This window comes from Callithrix jacchus, chromosome 16 (assembly GCF_049354715.1).
Source record: "Callithrix jacchus isolate 240 chromosome 16, calJac240_pri, whole genome shotgun sequence".
Lineage (NCBI taxonomy): Eukaryota > Metazoa > Chordata > Mammalia > Primates > Cebidae > Callithrix > Callithrix jacchus.
In genome coordinates this window covers 7,445,330-7,469,711 of record NC_133517.1, presented here as the reverse complement: position 1 = coordinate 7,469,711, position 24,382 = coordinate 7,445,330, and the positions used below count along the sequence as shown (strand labels likewise).

Genomic DNA, 24,382 nt, shown 5'->3' with positions numbered 1-24,382 from the left:
AATGTACAGAAATAATTAAATGCCTTCTCATCAGAATATAACTCGAGCTTTGCTGAAGTTTCTTATTCCATGAGGGCAGCTAAAATGCTAGTCCATGGAGCAGGCGCTTCTCATCGTATTCATTTATGCCGTAGTTTTAATGGATTTCCAGCCGGATGTCACAGACAGAAGCCAAGAAGTTATCCATGTCCTCTTACCTGTTCTGCTGGAAGTAGGTCTGGAGGATAGTCACCTTATCCTGAGTCTCCTCCACTTCCATGCTGCAGCTGCCTCAGGATCCCAGCACCACAGCTTCCTTGGCCTTGAACTCATTCTCTTTCTGCAGGTGGCACTGTTCAATTTCAGCCTGAGCTGCCACTTTGGCCTGCTTCAGCCTCTGGTTCTTTTGGCTGCAGGCCTCTGACACCTTCTCAACAGCCTGCTTCTCAGTCCCCTGTGACTGACTAGCCATGACAGCGGTGTTTCTGAGACCAAGGCAAGTGGCCTAAATCAGCTCAAGGGACCCTAGGGTCAGCTGACCCACCCAAAAACAGTCTGCACCTGTGCCTTGCCACCTCTCATTTCTTACAAGTCACCACCACAGAGCAGAAATGTTAGAAGTTACAGCACAAAGTGAGTACATTAAGTATTTTTAAAATCTTTAAAATATGTCTTATAAGTAATCTTACACAGTGTGTTACCTATTCGTATGTTACATCTTAACAGATGTATTTGGACAATCGGATTTCCTTCAGATTAAAGATGGTGTTGGTATTTTTTCAAGAAGATATTTTAAACCCGTTAGGCAAGTTTCTATAGTGTGGAACAACACTTCTTTATAAAGTGATATTTTATGTATGTCATTAAAATATCAAATCAGAAACTAGATCAAGCTCTGGTAAAACACTTCATTTACTTTTATATTATTTATATCTGATACATACTATAAATTATTTGCTGTGTTTGTGTAGATAATCTTAACTAAGAAAAATATATATTTCTGAATATACATTAAAACCTAGATTATCTTTGTATATTAACATTTATTTTAAAATAAGAAATTGGTAAGAACAACATGTTACATGTTGGCAAATCTAAGAGAGCTCAATTTAACTCTCCATTGCAGCCCTCACAGAATCTACTTCTATGCTCACTGTACACAATTTCTATAAGGAGAGAGTCTGTTTTATTCACCAACCTGTAGCTAGTACCTGACACAGGAGTACATGGCACAGAGCAGAGATATTCAATAAATATTTGTTAATAATTGAACAAATGTTTTTTCCTGCAAGTCAAAAAAACATCTTAAATACATGTCATGAGAATAGCAACTGTTTTAGTGTACAACAAAAGGAGCTTTCCCCAAACATTCTAGGATTACTTATCATAAGTAGATCAAGAGTTCAACAAAAGTATTTTCCTCCAAAAGTAAATAAATTCTCATAAAGGGAAAAAAAAGAAAAACAATAACACTTTATTCTTCAAGCCTCATATGTAATATTTATAATATAAACTAATTTTAACCCACCAGGATGCTATATAAGTCAATTCCAAAACTACTGTTTCACAGATTTACCAAAGAATGCATTCTCTTTCTGACAATACCCCTAACCTTAGATTAATCTACTTTTTTACAATGTTACTGAACTCATAATACAAAATGTCTAAGCAATTTATCATTTTCATCTTTGAATCTATGTTAGAGAGTTTTAAAGATAGAAGAAACCAATTAGACTCAAGTCATTTTTTTTTTTGCACAGAATGATAATGGTTTTATTTATTATTTTATATTCATTGCCAGTATATGCAAAGTTTTGTTTGTTTTTTTTTTAACTTTTTATTGGATTTTAGGTTTTGGGGTACATGAGCAGAGCATGCAAGACAGTTGTGTAGGTACACACATGGCAGTGTGCTTTGCTTTTCTTCTCCCCTTCACCCACATTTGGCATTTCTCCCCAGGCTATCCCTCCCCACCTCCCCCTCCCACTGGCCCTCCCCTTTTCCCCCCAATAGACCCCAGTGTTTAGTACTCCCCTTTCTGTGTCCATGTGTTCTCATTTCTCATCACCCACCTATGAGTGAGAATATGCGGTGTTTCATTTTCTGTTCTTGTGTCAGTTTGCTGAGGATGACGTTCTCCAGATTCATCCATGTCCCTACAAACGACACAAACTCATCATTTCTGATTGCTGCATAATATTCCATGGTGTATATGTGCCACATTTTTCCAATCCAGTCTATTATCAATGGGCATTTGGGTTGATTCCAGGTCTTTGCTATTGTAAACAGTGCTGCAATGAACATTCATGTACATGTGTCCTTATAGTAGAACGATTTATAGTCTTTTGGATATATACCCAGTAATGGGATTGCTGGGTCAAATGGAATTTCTATTTCTAAGGCCTTGAGGAATCGCCACACTGTCTTCCACAATGGTTGAACTAATTTACACTCCCACCAACAGTGTAAAAGTGTTCCTTTTTCTCCACATCCTCTCCAGCATCTGTTGTCTCCAGATTTTTTAATGATCGCCATTCTAACTGGAGTGAGATGGTATCTCAATGTGGTTTTGATTTTTAAAAAATTGTCTGACTTGAAACAGCTATTACATAATTAATACATTTGGAACAGCATTATCATTGTTTTCAGATATATGTGTTTCATTGTTGAAATTACCAGAATTAAAATCAAATGAAAATATTCATCTATAATTTTTAAATGATTTAACATTTTGAAATGAAAAAAGTCATAAAATACTGTGTTCTTAAATTATAGATTTCTTAGCACATATAAAGCTTATTTATTTGCCTGTTTCAATTAGGGCAATATCAAGATTTCCTAACATTCTCCATCATCTTCAACTTATTTCAAAATCTTGATTTTTAAGTACTATAAAAATATGCACTAATGAAATGATACATGTTTTGTCTGACAATTCCATAAATTTAGGAGTAAAGGGAAGGAAAAAGCACTTTTACAGTTAAATTTCAAATTCTAAACAATTCATCATTTATTTAAGACTGTCTCTCGAAATTTAAAATGTGTCAGCACTTTTGGTTATCAATTCTATACAATATGGAAATTTCACAGGTATCAATTTTAATCAGTTGAGTCTATTCATTTTTTAAGTGAACATCTAATTTTTGTGTCAGATTCTCATGGAAAGATATTGTAAATCTCACTTTCTCTGTCACCTTTGAGCCAGAGACAACTTGTCCCAACAATAACCAAAAAAATGTAGTAAATGACAGATAGTCTGGGGTTTCTTTTCTGTTTGTTTGTTTGTTTGTTTTTGGTTTTGTTTTTTGAAACAGGATTTTATTATGCCACCCAGGTTGGAGTTCAGTGGTACGATCTTGGCTCACGAGGGTCTCAACTCCTTGAACTCAACTGATCCTCACACCTCAGCTTCCCAAGTAGCTGGGACCACAGGCATGCACCACCATATCTGGTTAAGATAAGGTCTTACTATGTTGCCCAGTCTGGTCTCAAACTCCTGGGCTCAAGTGATCCTCTCACCTTGGACTCCCAAAGTGCTCAGATTATAGGCCTGAGCCATCATACCTGGCACTGGTAGTCTGCTTCTGCAGTAAAAACATTTTTCCAGTAATCAAATTTTGTGATCTGAGGACATCATTACTGTTCTTGAAGCATAGTTCCGATATCATCTTTACTAATCATCACTGAAGCAATGGCTCCAGCAGTAGGCTCAAAAGACATTTCCCCATTCACCATACAGGTGTCCCAACAGTGAAAGCTGACACAAATTTATCAGGAGGTGCTTGAGAAAACTCTTTTAGTTCTTGAATACAGCCAAGTATTTATGGTTGTTTGGACTGTAGAGCAGTGCTTTTTTATATTTATTTGCTATTTTTTCTATCAATTCTCAGTTCCATGCAAGACTCCAATGTCGTTGTCATTTTGCAATATTTTAAACATGCTCCAAAGCCAGACTTGCAACCCTGTTAATATTGAATAGCCAGGCTTTTGCTCCTGTTCCAGTTCACAAATTGAGCCCTCAACTCTGCTGTTTTTTCCATGGGTCATGATAAGCTGAAATCTGATAGTGGGAAGCCAATCCTTTAGAGTGGGTCTATATCTTAAATTTTCCACTGCCACAGTCCCAGTATAGGACATTCTGGATAGATGTTTCTCAATAAGACTCCATGTAATGCTCTCATTAGCAAATGACAGAGTCCTAAAGCCTCAGTTCTTTTGCCATGAATTTTTCTGTGTCAAGTGCTCTATTCTGTTAATTCAAATTTAGTTGCTGTTCATAAAGTCCCTCAGGACTGGGGTTTATTCCAATCCATTTGAGGTATCACCTGATTTGCTGTCTTCATACCGAACTCACTACTTACCTTTGATAAGGCCTCTGGGAAGGAATGTGATATTGAACATATCAACATAAGTAACCCTCAAATAGTTCTGGATCAGTGTTTAGCCTCATAACTGATTTACGTTTGTCCAAGACTTTACTGTCTTATGCCTTCATCCACAGTCATGTGGACCACTGGAAAGGAGGTGTCCAGCAGCCTTTTTTTTTTTGTCTGCGATGCTGCTCAAATGGAGGAAGGAGGCATCCAGAACCACGAGCCATTAAAAAAAATAAGGAATAAATAAAAGCATTAGTCCTCAAGGTGAGATAATAGGACTACTTCTATATTAATCTAGAACCACCCATGATGGCTGCTGACAAAGCTGTTGAGAACAAATTTAGCTGGGAATACTGTCAAAACTTAATAGCAGAATCAACAAAAAGAATAAGGATATTTCAAAATGAAGATTCATTTGTTTAAGAATGTCACATATTCTACCTAGAAGATAAAATATTTTACTGCAAATTCATTAGAAGTCCCCCTAATGGCATGGACCACTGGTGTCCCTGCACCTAACCTCTGCCTTCCTGGGTGAGGTGATATTACAGGTTGGGGCAGCATCCATGGCCCACACTCCTAGGGGTGGAAGTGGGGAGCAGATGCCAGAGCCTGAGACTGTGGCCTTGGCTGGGTCAAGGATGACATTACCAAGGCTTCCTGCTTGTCAGCCATTCTCACATGTAGGTGGTCTGGCAGCAGCACTGTGAAACCCAGGCATTGGAGGCCCCCCTGCGTGGCTCAGTGGTGACTGTGATGGCCATCGGTATCTAGGGTAGATAGAGCCATGTGAGCTGGGGAGGTGGACACATCCTGGGAGAGACTGGATGAAGCACCTGGCAGTGAACCCCTGCACAGGAGACTGGGGTAAGGAGGCACCCTGCTCATGGTGTTGATATTCCCACCCTTTCACCTTCTCTCCTGCCTCTAAGGGCTGAATCATTCTAAGTTGTAAAGAGGTTTTAGTTACACCTGCTCATAAGTTTAAATCACTGTGGAGTTGCCACTACCCATGTGTGGCACACAGTAATGATCAGAGTCATCATCTACAGAGTCCCCGTGACGGAGGGCAACTTTGCTCCCAAGAATGGAGCCAGAAAAGTGAACAGGGACCCCAGAATGGCAGGTGTTTGGGCTGCAGATGAGCATGTGTGGAGCCTGGCCTGGGGTCTGCTGGTACCAGCTGGGGTAGTGACTGGTAGGGACTGAGCCGGAGCTCAGGCCACAGGTGAGTGTGACCATCCCTCCAGTAGACCCTGAGAGTGATGGCTCCTGGGTCACCACAGACAGAATCTACTCCTAAAACCAACAGGAGACACATAGTTATGGTCACAGGGATGAGGGTAACCTGGACCCTGCTTGTGTGGTCCCTCCAGGGATGCAGAGTCCCTTCCCCTGACCTGACCCATAAGCAAGGAGCCCAAGGAGAAGCATCGTGCAGGCCATGGTGGGTACAGTCACAAGAGCTAGGTGGCCTCAGGCTTCTTCACTGGGGTTTCTTGTCCTCAGGGCCTTTTCATGTCTCTCCAGACCCAACAGGGGAAAACCTTCTTTCTGCAAATCAGCTTCCCTACCCTTCCTGTGGCAGTTTTCACCCTGCTGTCCCTTAAGAGAAACCTTGAGAGAGGCAGATGCTGAGACCTCACAGACCCTGACCACAAAGAGCTGAGATACTGAGGAATGAGTTTTGATGACTCTTCCAAGCCTCTTGTGACCTCAATACAACGTTCCTTCTCTGGCAGACTAGAGGGCTGAAGGAGGAGATGGGTGCTTTCTCCTTCCTGCCACATAATCTTATTTATGGCAAATCTAACTCTATCCCTGGGAGCATTTTCTTCCCTCCCCAGTGAAATGATTGCCGCTTTTTGAGTGAGTAGCAGGGCCTCCTTCCTCCAGGAGAGGGCCTACTGGGAATCCACAGAGCTGTGTCTGGGGTGGGCTCTCTAACTACGTCCCAAGGCAGGGTCTCCCTGACTCAGTCCTTGGGGCTGTCTTCAGTAACCTCAGTGTGGGGCCCAAGGCTGAGAAAGCCAACACCCAGAGCAGCACTGCCAGGCTGGGGGTAGACTCTCTCCTGCACTAAGAAGACATCAGTGGTAAAAAGGACTTCCACTGGAACTGCAGATTTTGAGGAGAAGATAATAAATTTACCATTATATTATGGGATTTATCCCAAAATCAAAAATACAAGTGGCACTGTGTGTGAACAAGTTAGTGTGAGCATCATGGAGCAGCTTAAATCACCTGATGCAGTGAATCCCTCAGCAGTTCCTCCATCAACAGAGTTTCCTTTCTTAAAATCAGTGTTGGAGAGAAGGGATAAATTGGTGAGACATGGGATTTTTATGCAGAACATTCTGTAGGGCACATAATGGTGGATATGAGACATTATGCGTTTCTCAGAACTCTTAGAGTGCACAATGCAAAGCTGAACCCTAATGTAGGTTTTAGATTTTAGTTAATAACAACTATTATTTGTCCGTTATAATGAACATACCACTCCAATGCAAGATGCTAACAATAAGAAAACTGGGTGACCACAGTCTGAGAATTCTTAGAACCTCTGTATGCATTCTGCTCAATTTACGTAAGCTTAAAACTGCCTGTCATTCCAGCTACTTGGCAAGCTGAGGTGGGAGAATCGTGTGAACCCAGGAGGCAGAGGTTGCAGTGAGCTGAGATGGAGCCATTGCACTCCAGTCTGGGCAGCAAGAGTGAAACTCCATCTCAAAAGAAATAAATAATAAAATTTACAAATTAAATAAATAAAATACCACACTGCATCCCAACCACCTTGGACGCATGTTCTCAGGATCTCCTGGGGCTGTGTCGCAGGCCATTGGTCACTCATATTTGGCTCAGAATAAATTCTTTAAATACTTTACAGAGCTTGACTCTTTTCATGAACAGGACTAAAGTCTTTTTTTTTCTTGCCCAAATTCTCACCTGAGGGACCTGAGGAGTCATGCCCTACAAACCATAACATCTAGTTATGCAGATTCGTATTAATCTGGTACAATGTGACTTACTTTCCAACCTGACTCTGGTATAGCATCACATGACAGAGAGCAGACCCTGAAGGAAATAAAAGTATTTAACCTGAAAATAATTTTTTTTCTATATTTTGAAATGGCCCTGCAAACCATCTTTTGTGGGAAATTTGCATCTGTAGAGAATCTCCATTCATGCAGCCAGGCCTTCCCTTTCTAGGCCTTTCCTAGATTTAAGAGAGCCTGATGTATTTTAAGGTCTCATAAGAGATATTCACCATTTATCCTTTCTCAGGGATGCCACCTGTGAGGCTTCATCTACATAACAAGAACCTTGGCCCCATAGCCCACTTACCTTAACTCAGGTATTACTTCCTAGTGACTTCAAGTCTTTAGATAATAGCTTAACTCTCTCAACCAACTGTCCACTAAAGAATACCCTGGCTGGCACAGTGGCTTATGCCTGTAACCCCAGCACTTTGGGAGGCCAAGGTGGGCAGATCATGAGGTCAGGAGTTCAAGACCAGCGTGGTAAACATAGTGAAACCCTGTATCTACTACAAATACAAAAAATTAGCTGGGCATGGTGGCAGGCACCTGTAATCCCAGCTACTCAGGAGGCTGAGGCGGGAGAATCACTTTAACTTGGGAGGCAGGGGCTGCAGTGAGCTGAGACTGCACCAATGGACTCCAGCCCAGGCAACAGTGTGAGACTCCATCTAAAAAAAAATTTAAAAATCCTCAAAACCCACCTGTGACTCGAAAGCACTGCCCCTCTCCCCCTGTAGATGTTCTGCCTTTTTGAAATGAACCAATGTGTACCATCCATATATTTATTTATGACTTTACATGCAATTCCTGTCTCCCTGAAATGTATAAAGCAAACTGTAACCTCACCATTTTAGGCATGCTTTCTCAGGACCTCTTGAGATTGTGTAACCCCAGGTTGCAGTCACTCATATTGGCTAAGGATAAACCTCTTTAAATGTATTTTGACAGAAATTGCTTTTTTCTTTGAGCTCAGCCACATAGAGGCATAGATAATCTCTTGCTCCCTGATCTAATAATTTTGGCAGGTTTTCCTATCTTTGTAGCTACTCTGTGACAGTATGAAAATCTGTCCTGTAGAAGCCTCAGATTTATCTGCGCTTGGAAGCATCTGCATGAGTTGGGTGAATTCCTCTCCTCTTGAGGTCCCAAGATAAATGGAGGCTCCTGGGCCTGTCAGAAAGTGACATTCTTTATTTACCACAGGTCCAGGAACCCTGTACAGGTACTGAATAGATAAGGCATGTGGCCAGTTTTTCTAAATGGCTTTTATTGGCCTTAGATGTCAACTTTGATTGCATAAAGCAATTTGTTTATAGTTAAAACCATGCCATTCCAGTCAAAGCCTTGGTAAAATAACCAATGTCTCTAACTGTGTTTTATTACAAAATAAAACAGATTTCTATTGTACTTGTGCAAATAACTATATTGCCATAAGCTAAGAGTACTCAGAAATAGTTTCCAAATTCTAAATAAATCAGGTAGACAGAAAGAAATATGCTCCAAATTTTGCTTACAGGACTATACTTTATTCAAGTGCTAAGAGCTGTAAATAGTTCAGAAGAAAAACAAGTTTTCTTGACTCTGAAAAACAACAGAAGGAATCAGAAACATTCAAAGCAAAAAATCACAAAAAGATTACATTTTTATTAGTTTAGTCTATGCTATTAACTCTTTATAGCATAGATATTGAGCCATAGTCTATGAATATATTAGCTTTCTACAACAGTCTTGGAAGTTTTTTCTTCTGTTTTAACAGTACCATTTTTTAATTTAATTTAATTTTTTCTTTCTTTTTCTTTTTTTGTTGGAGACAGGGTCTCACTCATGTTGCCCAGGCTCAAGTGCAGTGGTGTAATCTCAGCTCACTGCAACTTCTGCATTCCAGGCTCAAGTGATCCTCACATATCATCCTCCTGAGTAGTTGGGACTACAGGCACATGCCACCACATGTGATTAATTTTTGTATTTTTTGTGGAGACAGGGTTTCACCATGTTGCCGAGGCTGGTCTGGAACTCTTAAGCTCAAGCGATCTGCCTGCCTTGGACTTTCAAAGTGCTGAGAATCCAGGCATGAGCCACCACACCTGGCTCAATGGCACAATTTTTAAAGCTGTCAGAGACCTGCATTTATCAATACTCATCAGAGTCCTATAGCTGATTGTAAACCACCTTTTGAAAAGGATTACAACAAGACAACAATTTCCTTATTAATTGTGTCAACTGTGGCTGTCCTACAACTTCTGTCATCCACAGAAAATTGTTCTGGAGAAATAATATAGTCAACTTAGAAGAAACACCCAAAGAAACCCACTTTATCTTCCAAAAACCCAAGATCCCAAAATAGAAAAAGCATACAGTCTTTTAAATATACATAGCTTGGAGGCCAGGCACGGTGGCTCAGCCTGTAATCCCAGCACTTTGGGAGGCCAAGGCAGGCGGATTATGAGGTCAAGAGATTGAGACCATCCTGGCCAACATGGTGAAACTCTGTCTCTACTAAATACAAAAAAAATTAGCTGGGTGTGGTGGCATGCACTTGTAGTCCCAGCTACTTAGGAGGCTGAGGCAGGCGAATTACTTGAACCTGGGAGGCGGAGGTTGCAGTGAGCCAAGATTGTGCCACTGCACTCCAGCCTGGTGCCTGGTGACAGAGTGAGACTCTGTCTCAAAAAAATTAAATAAATAAATAAATAAATAAATATACATAGCTTGGATCTTCATTTTTAATTAAGTTGACTTTTAACCATAGAGTTCTTTTTAAAAAATTATTTTAAATATCTTAATACCAGACTCAATCCAGGACAGAGCTGAAACCTCTAGCTTTTAAACCTTTTTCTTCCTGCAAAGGTATTTTCTCAAGTGAAACCAATAAACCTTTACTAAGGTTACAACTTAATCATGGACACATAAGTTTCCTCCAAAGAGATGGTGAGTGATTTTTTATAGGATCTAGAATCATCCCTATAGTAGCTCAAAGAAAATTGCAGTCAGGAAATTAGACTTGGTTAATCAAGCTAATCGGTTTTGGGTTGCCCACCATCCTTGAGGGAATACCCTTGCAATAAGCTGGCCATGGGAGGAAAAAGAATAAATAAATGGCAGAAGTCCCACAAGTATCAAACCAGAAACTCATTCCCTAAGCCATCACCATGGAGGATCAAAGCCTTACTCAATTACAGCATGAAGTGAGCACCATATTGTTTTTCCCAGGAGGAATCTACAGTAGTCATCTTTGAGCTTGCAAAAGATGTAACCTTTCAAGGGGAAAGGAACAGATATCTATGTATGAGAAGTCTTGAAATAGATTTTATAATTAAAAGTCAGTATTTCTGGCAATTTTACTGAAAGCAAACTTATACTTACAAGAAACAACTTTTTAAATACAGGGAACCAACATTTACATAGACAATTATAAATAAATTTTCTTTCAGTTATGGTTAATTTATTTACAAAATTGTTAATAAATTTCCTTTTATGAACCTTATCATGACTTACACAGACCATCTATAAGATGCTTGGACTTTGGCCTATATTTCCCTCTTTCCTAAATAATCAATCATTCTATTTTAGGACAAGACCATACTATGTAAGATTCTTTCTCACATAAAATTTCTTTTATTACCAAAAATACGTCCTCATATTTATAACTGTCTTCACATCATCTTCCTAAATCCACATTTAAAACCCCCACTTTAAATAAGTTTGAATTGGTCAAATTTTTTTTCAATAAGAGGATATCTTCTTTGGCACATTTTATTTACAGAATTGCATACAAATTTTTAGTAACCCTAAATTTTAGTGAACTTAAGTGACATGAACTTGAAAAATGCTTAGACTTATTTATTGAACTTATGAGTGCTCTTTTGTTAATAAGCCAGTTTGGCACTCCATACACACAATATATAACATAATAAATGTACATACACATAAACACATCTAGACATGTATACACATATATCAACAAAGATGTGCCATTGTCTAACAAGGATCTCTACTAGACACAAAAGTTTTCTCAGTGTAGCAAGAGCCCAGTTATTTTCCCCTGCAAATTCTCATCTCCTGTACCAAAGTGTTAAGTGACATTAAGCAAAGAAAATGCTTTTGAGAAAATGATAACTTTAGGGCACAATATAAAAGGAAAGACCATGATTACCCTAGGATGGGACTCTATTCCACAATCCTAGAAGGAATGTCAATGCTCAACATCCCAGATCATCCAGGGGGTGGCCAACAGTACCAAATGCTAAAAAAAAAAATACTGATTTCCCAGGTATCAGCCAATGAGAGTCTTCATCCAGAATACTGAAAAATCCCAGAGCATCCAGAGGGTGGTTAACAGTGAACCCCAATGCCTTTGCCTTCTCCCCTTCAGAACCTGAGACTGCCTAGATGACCAGCAGCAGCAAGGCAGTTTATTATATTTAAGTCACTTTCCAGGCTGCAAAACTTAACATATCTCCAAAAAAAAAGAGAAAAAATAATTGTTTTTACAGTCTCATTAATTTTCCCCTATCATAAAAAAGCTCACTTCACAAACAAGGATTTTTCTTGAATGATGAATAGTTCAAATACAATACATCCCTCTATGGAGAAAACAACTTTAGTGTTTACAGTCAGTAAAGATGGTCTATCAATGTAATTAATAATCAGTATTGTTGATTAATGAACTGAGGGTACAGAGAAAAGACATATGGAATGAGATGTGGTTAGGTTAAGCAGCCAAACTATACAAATGTTTGGGACCAGAGTTAAAAAAGAAAACGCAGCGGGGTGGAGGCTGGGTGCAGAAGGGCTGGAATGTAGGGAAGGCAGAAGACCAAACATATTTGGGACCACAAAATAAAGTGACCCTGGAATCCCAGAATCAGCACAATAGGTGATCTCTCAAAATGACAAAGGGCAAAAATTCAAAAAATCAAGGAAAGTGCCCTGCCTCACATAGAGTAGAGACAACTGCCCAAATGGCCAACCCAGAGACTACAAATGCAACAATGGAATAAACATGCACATGCATTTCAGCTCTAAAAGCAGAAAAGTAAAACAGCCGGTTGGGTTTAAGAGAAGGGGCAACCAGGTGGGTTACAAAAGATGTGGCCAGCCAGGCAGGTTCCTGTCCAGGGCACCAGGCAATGGGAGACTGCAGTCAGGCTTCCCCAGCAGAGGTCTCATGGCCACTTCTCCAACTGTACAAAATAAAGAATATATGAAGGAAGAGAGAAGCCAAAATTGAAGGGGAAAGAAAGGTAGGGAATTGAATCTGGACAGAAGGGACCCACCACCTGTCAGGTCCAAATGGTGCTGATCAGTCTTTTTTTCTTCTTTTCTTTTTTTTTTTTTTTTTAGAGACAGGGTTTCACCATGTTGGTCAGGCTGCTCTTGAACTCCCCACCTCAGGTGATCCACCTGCCTCAGCATCCCAAAGTGCTGGGATTACGGGCATGAGCCACCATGCCTGGCCTGGTGCTGATCATTCTTAATTTGAGGTAGAGAGAGGTCTCCATCATCCCTTAATAATCACCAGAAAAGATATTACAGGGTGAATCCCAAATTTGGGGTGCAGCCTGGGAGGCCACATGGTGGGTTCTTGGCTTCACACAGGAAGGAATTCAAAAGTGAGCAGATAGAGTAAAATGAAAGCAGCCTTATTCAGAAAGCAAAGTAATAACAGGGTGGCTACTTCATAGGCAGAGTAGCCTTAAGCACTGATAGTTGGCTATTTTATGGTTATTTCTTGATCATATGGTGAATAAGGGGTGGATTATTCATGAATTTTCCTGGAATTCCCAGAACTGAGGGTTCTTTCCACTTCCAGACCATATGGTGTAGCTTCCAGGCATTACCATGGCATTTGTAAACTGTCATGGTGCTAGTGGGAGTGTCTCTTAGCACGTCAATATATTATAATTAGTGTATAATGAACAGTGAGGATGACCAGAGGTCACTTCCATCGCCATCTTGGTTTTGGAAGATTATGGCCAGCTTCTTTACCTGTTTTATCAGCGAGGTCTTTGTGACCTGTATCAGGATAAACCAATCTGGATGAACTCCTTTTCACACTGAGTTCTAAGATGTCACAGTGCCATTTCAAAGCCCCAGGCCAGGGTTTCCATGAGGCTAGTGGTGGATGATCCCAAGTAGGTCTGAGCTGAGACCTGCTCCACTTCCCACTTCCCCAAAATTGGCAAGTCATGCGATAGCGCCTAGACTCCTAGTCTGTTTGGAAAATAAACAAATAAATAGAAGTAAAAACAAAAAGCAAAAGCTGCAAAGAAAAGTCAGAACCCCAAGCTGAGCCATTTCCTGATTCTCCCAATAGACAGGATCTCATTCTGTCTCTCCCTGCTTTGATTGTTCAAACTCACATAGTGATATCCTCTCAAGGAGATTAAAAGAGGACAGAGGGCCGGGCACGGTGGCTCACGCCTGTAATCCCAACACTTTGGGAGGCCTAGGAGGGTGGATCGTGAGGTCAAGAGATGGAGACCATCCTGGTCAACATGGTGAAACCCTGTCTCTACTAAAAATACAAAAAATTATCTGGGCATGGTGGCACGTGCCTGTAATCCCAGCTACTCAGGAGGCTGAGGCAGGAGAATTGCCTGAACTCAGGAGGCAGAGGTTGCCGTGAGCTGAGATCGCACCATTGCACTCCAGCCTGGGTAGCAAGAGTGAAACTCCGTCTCAAAGAAAAAAAAAAGTCAGAATATGGGAGTCCCTGGGGGAGGCACCAACTACTGCAGGGGTCTCTGTGGACTCTTTGCAGTGGGATGCCTGGAGCTGTGGGCTCTCTGTCTCCAGGACCTGGAAGCAGCAAGAGCTGCTGACACCTTCTGGTTGCCTCAGGCCTGGGGATTTTTCTTGCCATGCAACTTTCTGAAGCCCTTTTCTTACCTGTCAGAAGGGACACAGCATCTTCCTTGGCATTGCCTTTGCCCCACTTGACCTGTCCAAGACTGCATGACCTGGAAAGCCTGGCTCCAGCAGGCTGAGCAGAGGGATGCTCAGGGTGGGTGGGCAGGTGGTGCCCCTGGGAATGTCAGTGCTGCACAGAAACGACTCTCTTGGTTTGCTGGGGACAGGGCAGATAGGGGAGGAAGACACAGAACAATCATCAAGGTCCTTTCTCACTCTCTACGGCCCTCCCCAACCCCCACATCTTTCAGATTTTGCTCTTAGCTTGGAACTCAGCCAACAGACACAGAAGTATGGGGCTTTCATGTCACTCTCATGAGAATCATTTAGCCTGTGGGGTCCCTGAACTCTTTCCTGTATTTATTTACTTTGCATTGGATTTTTCCCCCAAGCATTTCATTTTGTGGTTACTATAAGAAATATACGGGGAGGACTCAAGATGGCACGGTGAGAACAACCCAGGATTGAAGCTCTCGCTGGACGCACGGAGAGGGTGAGTCGGGGAAGCATTTCCAGACGGATCTTAGTTGCCCACAGAACGGGGAAATTCCCAGGTATAAAAGAGACGCGGGACACCAGGCAGAGGTCTCCGCTGGGGTAGCCGGTAGCCGGCAGCCGGTGCGGCTCCGGCCCGCGCCGGAGCACAGAGGCGCTCCACAGTACTCCATACAAAAGCGCACTGTTACGGGTGCCCTGTTGAACCGGCAAACTAAGACCCGAGAGGGCTGAACTTGAGACTGAACGGGTCTTGAACGGTGACCCAGCCCAGGAAATGCCAGGGACTCAGCGTTTGGGGGAGCGCAGTGCGACAAACAAAACGGCGATTCCAAACGCTCCCGGTGAATAGGTTTTTTTTAAAGCGCAGCTCCGCAGGGGAGGGGCGTCAGCCATTACTGAGGCAATCAGCCCCTACTGAGGTACACGCCCATTGCTGACGCAGCCTGCCGCTGCCGAGGCAACCCGGTACAACAGAGAGACTCCAGCGCAGGGCGTAGCCCTTGGCAACAGGGCGGAGACCACAGCAGAAGGGCGGAACCTGCAGGAAAAGGGCGAACCTCACACCAGCAGGGCGGAGCCTCGGCAGGCAAAAAGTGACTAGACTGCCTCCTAGCTGGGCAGGACAATGAGGCGGGCACTCACAAGGAAAGCTCCAACCCCCTCCCAAACAGAGCATCTGAGGAAAAAAAAAAAAAGGGGTTTTCTTACGAGTTAGGTTGCAGCAGAACTACACATAGCAGCCTAGCAGCCCTGAATGAACAACAGAGCTCACAGCTCAGCACTTGAGCTCCTACAGACTGTCTCCTCAAGCAACTCCCTGACCCCTCTATATCCATAAGACTGACATTCGGCAGACAACATCCTGGGACAAAGATAGCAGAAAAAGAAACTGGTAGCATTCCTCGCTGTTCCGCAGCCGCTACAGGTGCAACCCAGACAAGCAGGGCCTGGAGTGGACCTCAGCAGTCGTACAGCGAAGGGGCTAGACTGGTAGAAGGAAAACCAAGTAACAGAAATACTCCATCATCAACAATCTGGGTGTCCACTCAGAGATCCAATAAAAAACTCAGCAACTACACAGACGACAGGTGGATAAATCCACAAAGATGGGAAGAAATCAGCGCAAAAAGGAGAAAAACACCCGAAACCAGAACACCTCGCCACCTAGAAAGGACCAAAACTCCTCACCAGCAAGGGAACAAAGCTGGACGGAGAACGACTGTGATGAAATGATGGAATTAGACTTCAGAAGGTGGATAATGAGAAACTTTTGTGAGCTAAAAGAACATGTTTTAAATCAATGCAAAGAAACTAAGAACCTTGAAAAAAGATTTGAGGAAATGATAACAAGAATGGATACCTTAGAGAGGAATATGAATGAATTAAAGGAGCTGAAAAACACAATACGAGAACTTCGCGAAACATGCACAAGTTTCAATAGCCGAATTGACCAAGCAGAAGAAAGAATATCAAAAGTCCAGGATCAACTCAATGAAATAAAACGAGAAACCAAGATTAGAGAAAAAAGCGCAAAAAGGAATGAACAAAGTCTCCAAGAAATGTGGGACTATGTGAAGAGACCTAACCTACGTTTGATAGGCATACCAGAATGTGATGAAGAGAATGAATCCAAGCTGGAAAATACTCTGCAGGACATTATCCAGGAAAATTTCCCCCACCTAGCAAGACAGGCCAACACTCTATTGCAGGAAATACAGAGAACACCACAGAGATATTCCACAAGAAGAGCAACCCCAAGGCACATAATCGTCAGATTCAACAAGGTTGAAATAAAGGAGAAAATACTAAGGGCAGCCAGAGAGAAAGGTCGGGTCACCCACAAAGGGAAGCCCATCAGACTCACAGCAGATCTCTCGGCAGAGACTCTACAAGCCAGAAGAGAGTGGGGGCCAATATTCAACATCCTTAAAGAAAAGAACTTTCAACCCAGAATTTCATATCCAGCCAAACTGAGCTTCAGAAGTGAAGGAAAAATAAAATCCTTTGCGAACAAGCAAGTACTCAGAGATTTTGTCACTACCAGGCGTGCTTTACAAGAGCTCCTGAAAGAGGCACTACACATAGAAAGGAACAACCAGTACCAGCCATTCCAAAATCACACTAAATGCTAAAGAGCATCAACATAATGAAGAATCTACAACAACTAACGGGCAAAACAGCCAGCTAGCATCAAAATGGCAGTGTCAAATTCACACATAACAATATTAACCCTAAATGTAAATGGACTGAATGCACCAATCAAAAGACACAGACTGGCAAATTGGATAAAAAGCCAAAACCCAGCAGTGTGCTGTATCCAGGAAACCCATCTCACATGCAAGGATACACAAAGGCTCAAAATAAAGGGATGGAGGAAGATTTACCAAGCAAATGGAGAGCAAAAGAAAGCAGGAGTTGCAATTCTCATCTCTGATAAAATAGACTTTAAAGCAACAAAGATCAAAAGAGACAAAGAAGGCCATTACATAATGGTAAAAGGATAGATACAACAAGAAGAGCTAACGATCCTAAACATATATTGACCCAATACAGGAGCACCCAGATATATAAGGCAAGTTGACTTACAAAGAGACTTAGACTCCCACACAATAATAGTTGGAGACTTTAACACTCCACTGTCAATATTAGACAGATCAACCAGACAGAAAATCAACAAGGATATCCAGGGCTTGAACTCAGACCTGGAGCAAGCAAACCTGATAGACATTTACAGAACTCTCCACCCCAAATACACAGAATATACATTCTTCTCAGCACCACATCATACCTACTCTAAAATTGACCACATAATTGGAAGTAAAGCACTCCTCAGCAAATGCAAAACAACTGAAATCATAACAGCCTCTCAGACCATAGTGCAATCAAGTTAGAACTCAGAATTCAGAAACGGACCCAGAACCGCACAGCTTCATGAAAACTGAACAACTGGCTCCTGAATGTTGACTGGATAAACAACGAAATGAAGGCAGAAATAAAGAAGTTCTTCGAAACCAATGAGAACAAAGACACAACATGCCAGAATCTCTGGGACACATTTAAAGCAGTCTCTAGAGGAAAGTATATAGCAATAAGTGCCCATATGAGAAGAATGGAGAGATCCAAAATTGACACCCTATCGTCAAAATTGAAAGAGCTAGAGGAGCAAGATCAAAAAAAACTCAAAACCTAGCAGAAGACAAGAAATAACTAAGATCAGAGCTGAACTGAAGGAGATTGAGACACGAAAAACCCTCCAAAAATCAATAAATCCAAGAGCTGGTTTTTTGAAAAGATCAGCAAAATAGACAGACCACTAGCCAGATTGATTAAAAAGAAAAGAGAGAACAACCAAATAGATGCAATAAAAAATGATAAAGGGGAAATCACCAGAGATTCCACAGAAATTCAAACCATCATCAGAGAATATTACAAACAACTCTATGCACATAAACTAGTAAACCTGGAAGAAATGGATAAATTCCTGGACTCCTGTGTCCTCCCAAGCCTAAACCAGGAGGAAGCTGAAACTATGAATAGACCAATAACAAGGGCAGAAGTCGAGGCAGCAATTAAGAGCCTACCACACAAAAAAAGCCCAGGTCCAGACGGGTTCACAGCCGAATTCTACCAGACACACAAAGAGGAGCTGGTACCATTCCTTCTGAAACGATTCCAAATAATCCAAAAAGAGGGAATCCTACCCAAATCATTCTACGAGACCAATATCACCCTGATACCAAAACCCGGCAGAGACCCAACAAGAAAAGAAAACTTCAGGCCAATATCCATGATGAACATAGATGCAAAAATCTTCAATAAAATATTGGCAAGCCGATTGCAACAGCAAATCAAAAAACTTATTCATCATGATCAAGTAGGATTCATACCGGGGATGCAAGGCTGGTTCAACATACGCAAGTCTATCAGCGTAATTCACCACATAAACAGAACCAAAAACAAAAACCACATGATTATCTCAATTGATGCAGAGAAGGCATTTGACAAAATTCAACAGCCCTTTATGCTAAAAACCCTCAATAAACTCGGTATCGATGGAACATATCTCAAAGTAATAAAAGCTATTTATGACAAACCAACAGCCAATATCATACTGAATGGGCAAAAACTGGAAGCATTCCCTTTGAAATCTGGCACTAGACAAGGATGCCCTCTTTCACCACTCCTATTCAATATAGTACTGGAAGTTCTAGCCACAGCAATCAGGCAAGAAAAAGAAATAAAGGGTATTCAAATAGGAAAGGTGGAAGCCAAATTGTCTCTATTTGCAGACGACATGATAGTAAACCTAGAAGACCCCATCGCCTCAGCCCAAAAACTCCTGAAACTGATAAACAGCTTCAGCAAAGTCTCAGGATATAAAATCAATGTCCAAAAATCACAAGCCTTCCTCTACACCAATAACAGACTTAAAAAGAGCCAAATCAAGAACAAACTGCCATTCACAATTGCTACAAAAAGAATAAAATACCTTGGAATACAACTCACAAGGATCGTAAGGGACCTCTTCAGGGAAAACTACAAACCACTGCTCAACGAAATCAGAGAGGACACAAACAGATGGAGAAACATTCCATGTTCATGGTTAGGAAGAATTAATATCGTGAAAATAGCTATACTGCCCAAAGTAATTTACAGAATCAACGCTATCCCCATCAAGATACCATTGACTTTCTTCACAGAACTGGAAAAAACCACCTTGAACTTCATATGGAACCAAAAGAGAGCCCGCATAGCCAAGTCAATTCTAAGCAAAAAGAACACAGCGGGGGGCATCACACTACCGGATTTCAAACTATACTATAAGGCTACAGTAATCAAAACAGCATGGTACTGGTACCAAAACAGAGATATAGACCAATGGAACAGAACAGAGGCATCAGAGGCAACACAACATAGCTACAACCATACAATCTTTGATAAACCTGACAAAAACAAGCAATGGGGAAAGGATTCCCTGTTCAACAAATGGTGCCGGGAAAACTGGCTAGCCATGTGTAGAAAGCAGAAACTGGACCCCTTCCTGACACCTTACACCAAAATTAACTCCAGATGGATTAAAGACTTAAACATAAGACCTGGCACCATAAAAACCCTAGAAGGAAATCTAGGCAAAACTATCCAGGACATAGGAGTAGGCAAGGACTTCATGAACAAAACACCAAAAGCATTGGCAACAAAAGCCAAAATAGACAAATGGGACATAATGAAACTCCACAGCTTCTCCACAGCAAAAGAAACAGTCTCTAGTGTGAATCGGCAACCAACAGAATGGGAAAAAATTTTTGCAGTTTACCCATCTGACAAAGCGTTGATATCCAGAATCTACAAAGAACTCAAACAGATTTACAGGAAAAAAACAAACAAGCCTATTCAAAAGTGGGCAAAGGATATGAACAGACACTTTACGAAAGAAGACATATATGAGGCCAACAATCATATGAAAAAATGCTCATCGTCACTGGTCATCAGAGAGATGCAAATCAAAACCACATTGAGATACCATCTCACGCCAGTTAGAATGGCGATCATTAAAAAATCTGGAGACAACAGATGCTGGAGAGGATGTGGAGAAAAAGGAACACTCTTACACTGTTGGTGGGAGTGTAAATTAGTTCAACCATTGTGGAAGACAGTGTGGCGATTCCTCAAGGCCTTAGAAATAGAAATTCCATTTGACCCAGCAATCCCATTACTGGGCATATATCCAAAGGTCTATAAATCGTTCTACTACAAGGACACATGCACACGAATGTTCACTGCAGCACTGTTTACAATAGCAAAGACCTGGAATCAACCCAAATGCCCATCGATGATAGATTGGATTGGGAAAATGTGGCACATATACACCATGGAATATTATGCAGCAATCAGAAATGATGAGTTTGTGTCGTTTGTAGGGACATGGATGAATCTGGAGAACATCATTCTCAGCAAACTGACACAAGAACAGAAAATGAAACACCGCATATTCTCACTCATAGGCGGGTGATGAAAAATGAGAACACATGGACACAGAAAGGGGAGTACTAAACACTGGGGTCTATTGGGGGGAAAAGGGGAGGGCCAGTGGGAGGGGGAGGTGGGGAGGGATTGCCAGGGGAGAAATACCAAATGTGGGTGAAGGGGAGAAAGCAAACAAAACACACTGCAATGTGTGTACCTATGCAACTGTATTGCATGCTCTGCACATGTACCCCAAAACCTAAAATGCAATAAAAAAAAAAAAAAATGGGCCGGGCGCGGTGGCTGAAGCCTGTAATCCCAGCACTTTGGGAGGCCGAGGCGGGTGGATCACGAGGTCAACAGATCGAGACCATCCTGGTCAACATGGTGAAACCCCGTCTCTACTAAAAAATTACAAAAAAATTAGCTGGGCACGGTGGCGCGTGCCTGTAATCCCAGCTACTCAGGAGGCTGAGGCAGGAGAATTGCCTGAACCCAGGGGGCAGAGGTTGCGGTGAGCCGAGATTGCGCCATTGCACTCCAGCCTGGGTAACCACAGCGAAACTCCGTCTCAAAAAAAGAAAAAAAAAAAAAGGAAAAACACAGTTGGGGAGTTCAACATTTTAAAAGAAAACTCCCAGAAAATAAAGCAATACTTTTGCAATAGTAAAAAAAAAAAAAAAAGAAATATACATCCTCATTCCGAAAATATAAAAAATTTAGATATCAAATAGAATAAAATTTTTCCAATAAGCCTACTTCTCTCACCACTTTTATCATGTTAATATGTAGCTTTATAGAACATTTATTTCATATAAATTATCACCTTTTAAAGTGTACACTAAATTACAGATATGATGTAGGAATTTTTTCTTTGCTTCTTAGTGGGTAGAGATAAAGAAATGAAAGACTGAAATGATCAATGAAGATGGGATCTTCATCCCTGCTAATGGAAAAAACAAACTCTGTAAAATACTTTAAAGAGGTTTATCTTGAGCCAATGTGAGAGACCATGGCCCAAGGTATAGTCTCAAGAGATCCTGAGAAAATGTGCCCAAGGTGGTTGGGTTACAGTTTGACTTTATACATTTTAGAGTGACAGGACTGTAGGTAATATCATAAAAGAAAATATGGAAAGTGGCCATTGGTTCAACCTGAGAAGGTGAGAAATCTTGAAGTAGGGTGGATTTAAAGATTTTTCTCATTGGCAGTCGGTTGAAAGACTTAAGCTTTGTTTGAAGACTTGAAGTCAGTAGGAAGAAATGCTTGAGTTAAAGTAAGGGGGTTGTGGGGCCAAGGTTCTTGTGACATAGATGAAATCTCATAGGTAGCAGCCCCAGAGAGAATAGATCGTGAATGTCTTTTTTCAGATCTTAGAGGTGTCAGGCTCTCAGTTAATCTTGCCTAGATTTGGGAAAGGTCTAGAGAGGGAGGCCTGGCTGCGTGAATGGAGAGTCTCTACAGATGAAAATTTCTCCCACAAAAGACAGCTTTGCTTGGCCATTTCAAAATACATTAAAGAAGTTGGCCATGTGCACGGTGGCTCATACCTGTAATCCCAGCACTTTGGGAGGCCGAGGTGGGCAGATCATGAGGTCAGGAGATGGAAACCATCCTGGCTAACATGATGAAACTCTGTCTCTACCAAAAATACAAAAAATTAGCTGGGTGTGGTGGCATGCATCTATAGTCCCAGCTACTCAGGAGGCAGAGGCAGGAGGATCGCTTGAACCTGGAGGTAGAGGTTGCAGTGAGCCCAGATTGTGCCACTGCACTGCAGCCTGGGTGACAGAGCACAACTCCATCTCAAAAAAAAAAAAAAAGAAGTACATTTTAGGGTAAAATACTTTTATTTCTTTCAGGGTCTGCCATCTGCCATGTGATGCTGTGTAACAATCAGGTTGGAGTTTGGCATCTCATTGCCAAAAAAACTCTTTCTTTCATTCTTATTGATCTCTATTTTAATGTTAATGCTGGCCAGTTGTGCCTAAACTCCAAAAGAGAGGGGGTACAATGAGGTGTGCCCAGCTTCTCTTCCTGTAATGGCCAGGAATTCAGTTTTTCAAGTTCTTCTTGGCCCAGAGGGAGTTAAGTTCAGTCAATTGAAGAACTTGGGATTTTATTTTTGCTTGATACTCAATATAAGGGACTCTTCCGGTTTGCAGAATGAGGCCAAGGTGGGTCGCGCTTTGATGGGGAGGTATGGTGGGCTTGGGTTACAGGGTGACCACCAACCTTAGCCCCGTCCATGTAGCCACAGTGATGCAGAAAGAAGGTCCTCCAGTAAACAAGGTTGGAAAACATGCGCATGGCCCAAGCAGGAATTTTCTGGTAGTTGACCTGGGCTCAAGTTCCAGTTCTGCAATCTGTGACTGTGACCCCTGGGACAAGTCATAGACGTTCTCTTAATTTCTGCAACTGAGAAACAGAAAATCAAATTATAAAATTCTCAGCATAGTTGTGAGAAATAAATGGAATATTGTTGGAGAAGCTTGTTTGTGACCATCGAACCCTTGCTGTTCTGTTCATCTTAGTAGCAAAGCCATGGTTACAGACATTTTCATATGCTACCCACAAAGAGCATATTCTAGACAAAACTACCTCCTCCTTCCTTTTACAGTAAAACTAGTAATAAGTGTAGAACTCATTTTTGGATCAAGACAGCATTACTAAGCCCTATCTTTCAGGTTTGATCACTTAATAAAGCACAAGTGGCAACCCCTGGTGCTTTTTAGAAAGCAGGGCTTTCAGAGACTGAACACAGCTGACCACCAGACCCTGAGCTACCCACTGAACCTGTCCCTGTAGTCCTGGACAGCACAGGAGGAGCCAGGATTCAGCCAGGGTTTCTTCTTTGCTCTCATGGGGAGCAGTGGAGAGCTGCAGAGAGCAAGGTCTGAGGACCCAAGGACTAAGGGGGCCCCAGCACATCCATCAGCAGGGTCATGATTGAGAAACTGGACCTTGTTCCCTGATGAGTCAGCCTCCAGGCTATTTATTCACCAAAATAACGTGCCCTGTCTCCCCCGCAGTGTCCAGGCCGTTCCTGAGTTCCATTACAGGTCATGACTAGAACTATATGAGCAGCCACCAGGCCATTTTGTTTTCTGGCTCCTTCCATGTGTCCTCCTGGGACTATGGAGGGTGTCACTGCAGAAGCCTGGGGAGGACTGAAGCAGTCAGGCAAGGGCTTCATAGACAACACTGCACGCAGTACTGGAGCAGCTCTGGAAGGGACAGAGGAGAGGCAGTGAGTGAGGGGCTGAACCAATTGAAAGCAAAAATTGGAGCTCCTGAGACTCATTCCTTAATCTGCATCAGACGACCTAGCAACCTGTTTCCATGAGTCAAAGAAGGGAATCATGCCCATGTTACCAGTGGAGACATGGAGGAGACATGAGACTCTGGCACAGCTTCTTCAAGTGTCAAGGGGAGGACCAGACAGGCAACTGAATTTCCAGGTAGCACCTTCTCCAGGAGAGTGCAGATCCTGGGCTCTTGTGGCCTCTCCTGCTAGGTGAACCAAGTTCCTCCTGCTTTTCACAGGAGCCTCTTCAAAACCATCATCCACACCACACAAAAGGTGAGGGCAGCTGGGCTCCTATGGGAATA

At 42.0% G+C, this 24,382-nt stretch overlaps 1 long non-coding RNA gene and 1 pseudogene across 3 annotated transcripts in view; both read right to left on the bottom strand.

The window, feature by feature from the left end:
- LOC100400709 (V-type proton ATPase subunit G 1 pseudogene) lies at positions 1 to 479 on the bottom strand (annotated as a pseudogene).
- An 8,421-nt stretch (positions 480 to 8,900) lies between these two features.
- The window catches only part of LOC103788436 (uncharacterized), a 34,729-nt gene continuing 19,247 nt past the window's right edge, over positions 8,901 to 24,382 (bottom strand). For 2 of the 3 annotated variants that reach the window (XR_004735196.3, XR_013527830.1), the window contains 3 exons: positions 23,006 to 23,188; positions 14,288 to 14,465; positions 8,901 to 12,579 (listed from right to left, as the gene is read on the bottom strand). This is a non-coding gene — a long non-coding RNA (uncharacterized LOC103788436). Of the gene's footprint in view, positions 12,580 to 13,384; positions 13,610 to 14,287; positions 14,466 to 23,005; positions 23,189 to 24,382 lie in introns of all 3 variants that reach the window. The other variant, XR_013527829.1, reaches the window with a different exon arrangement.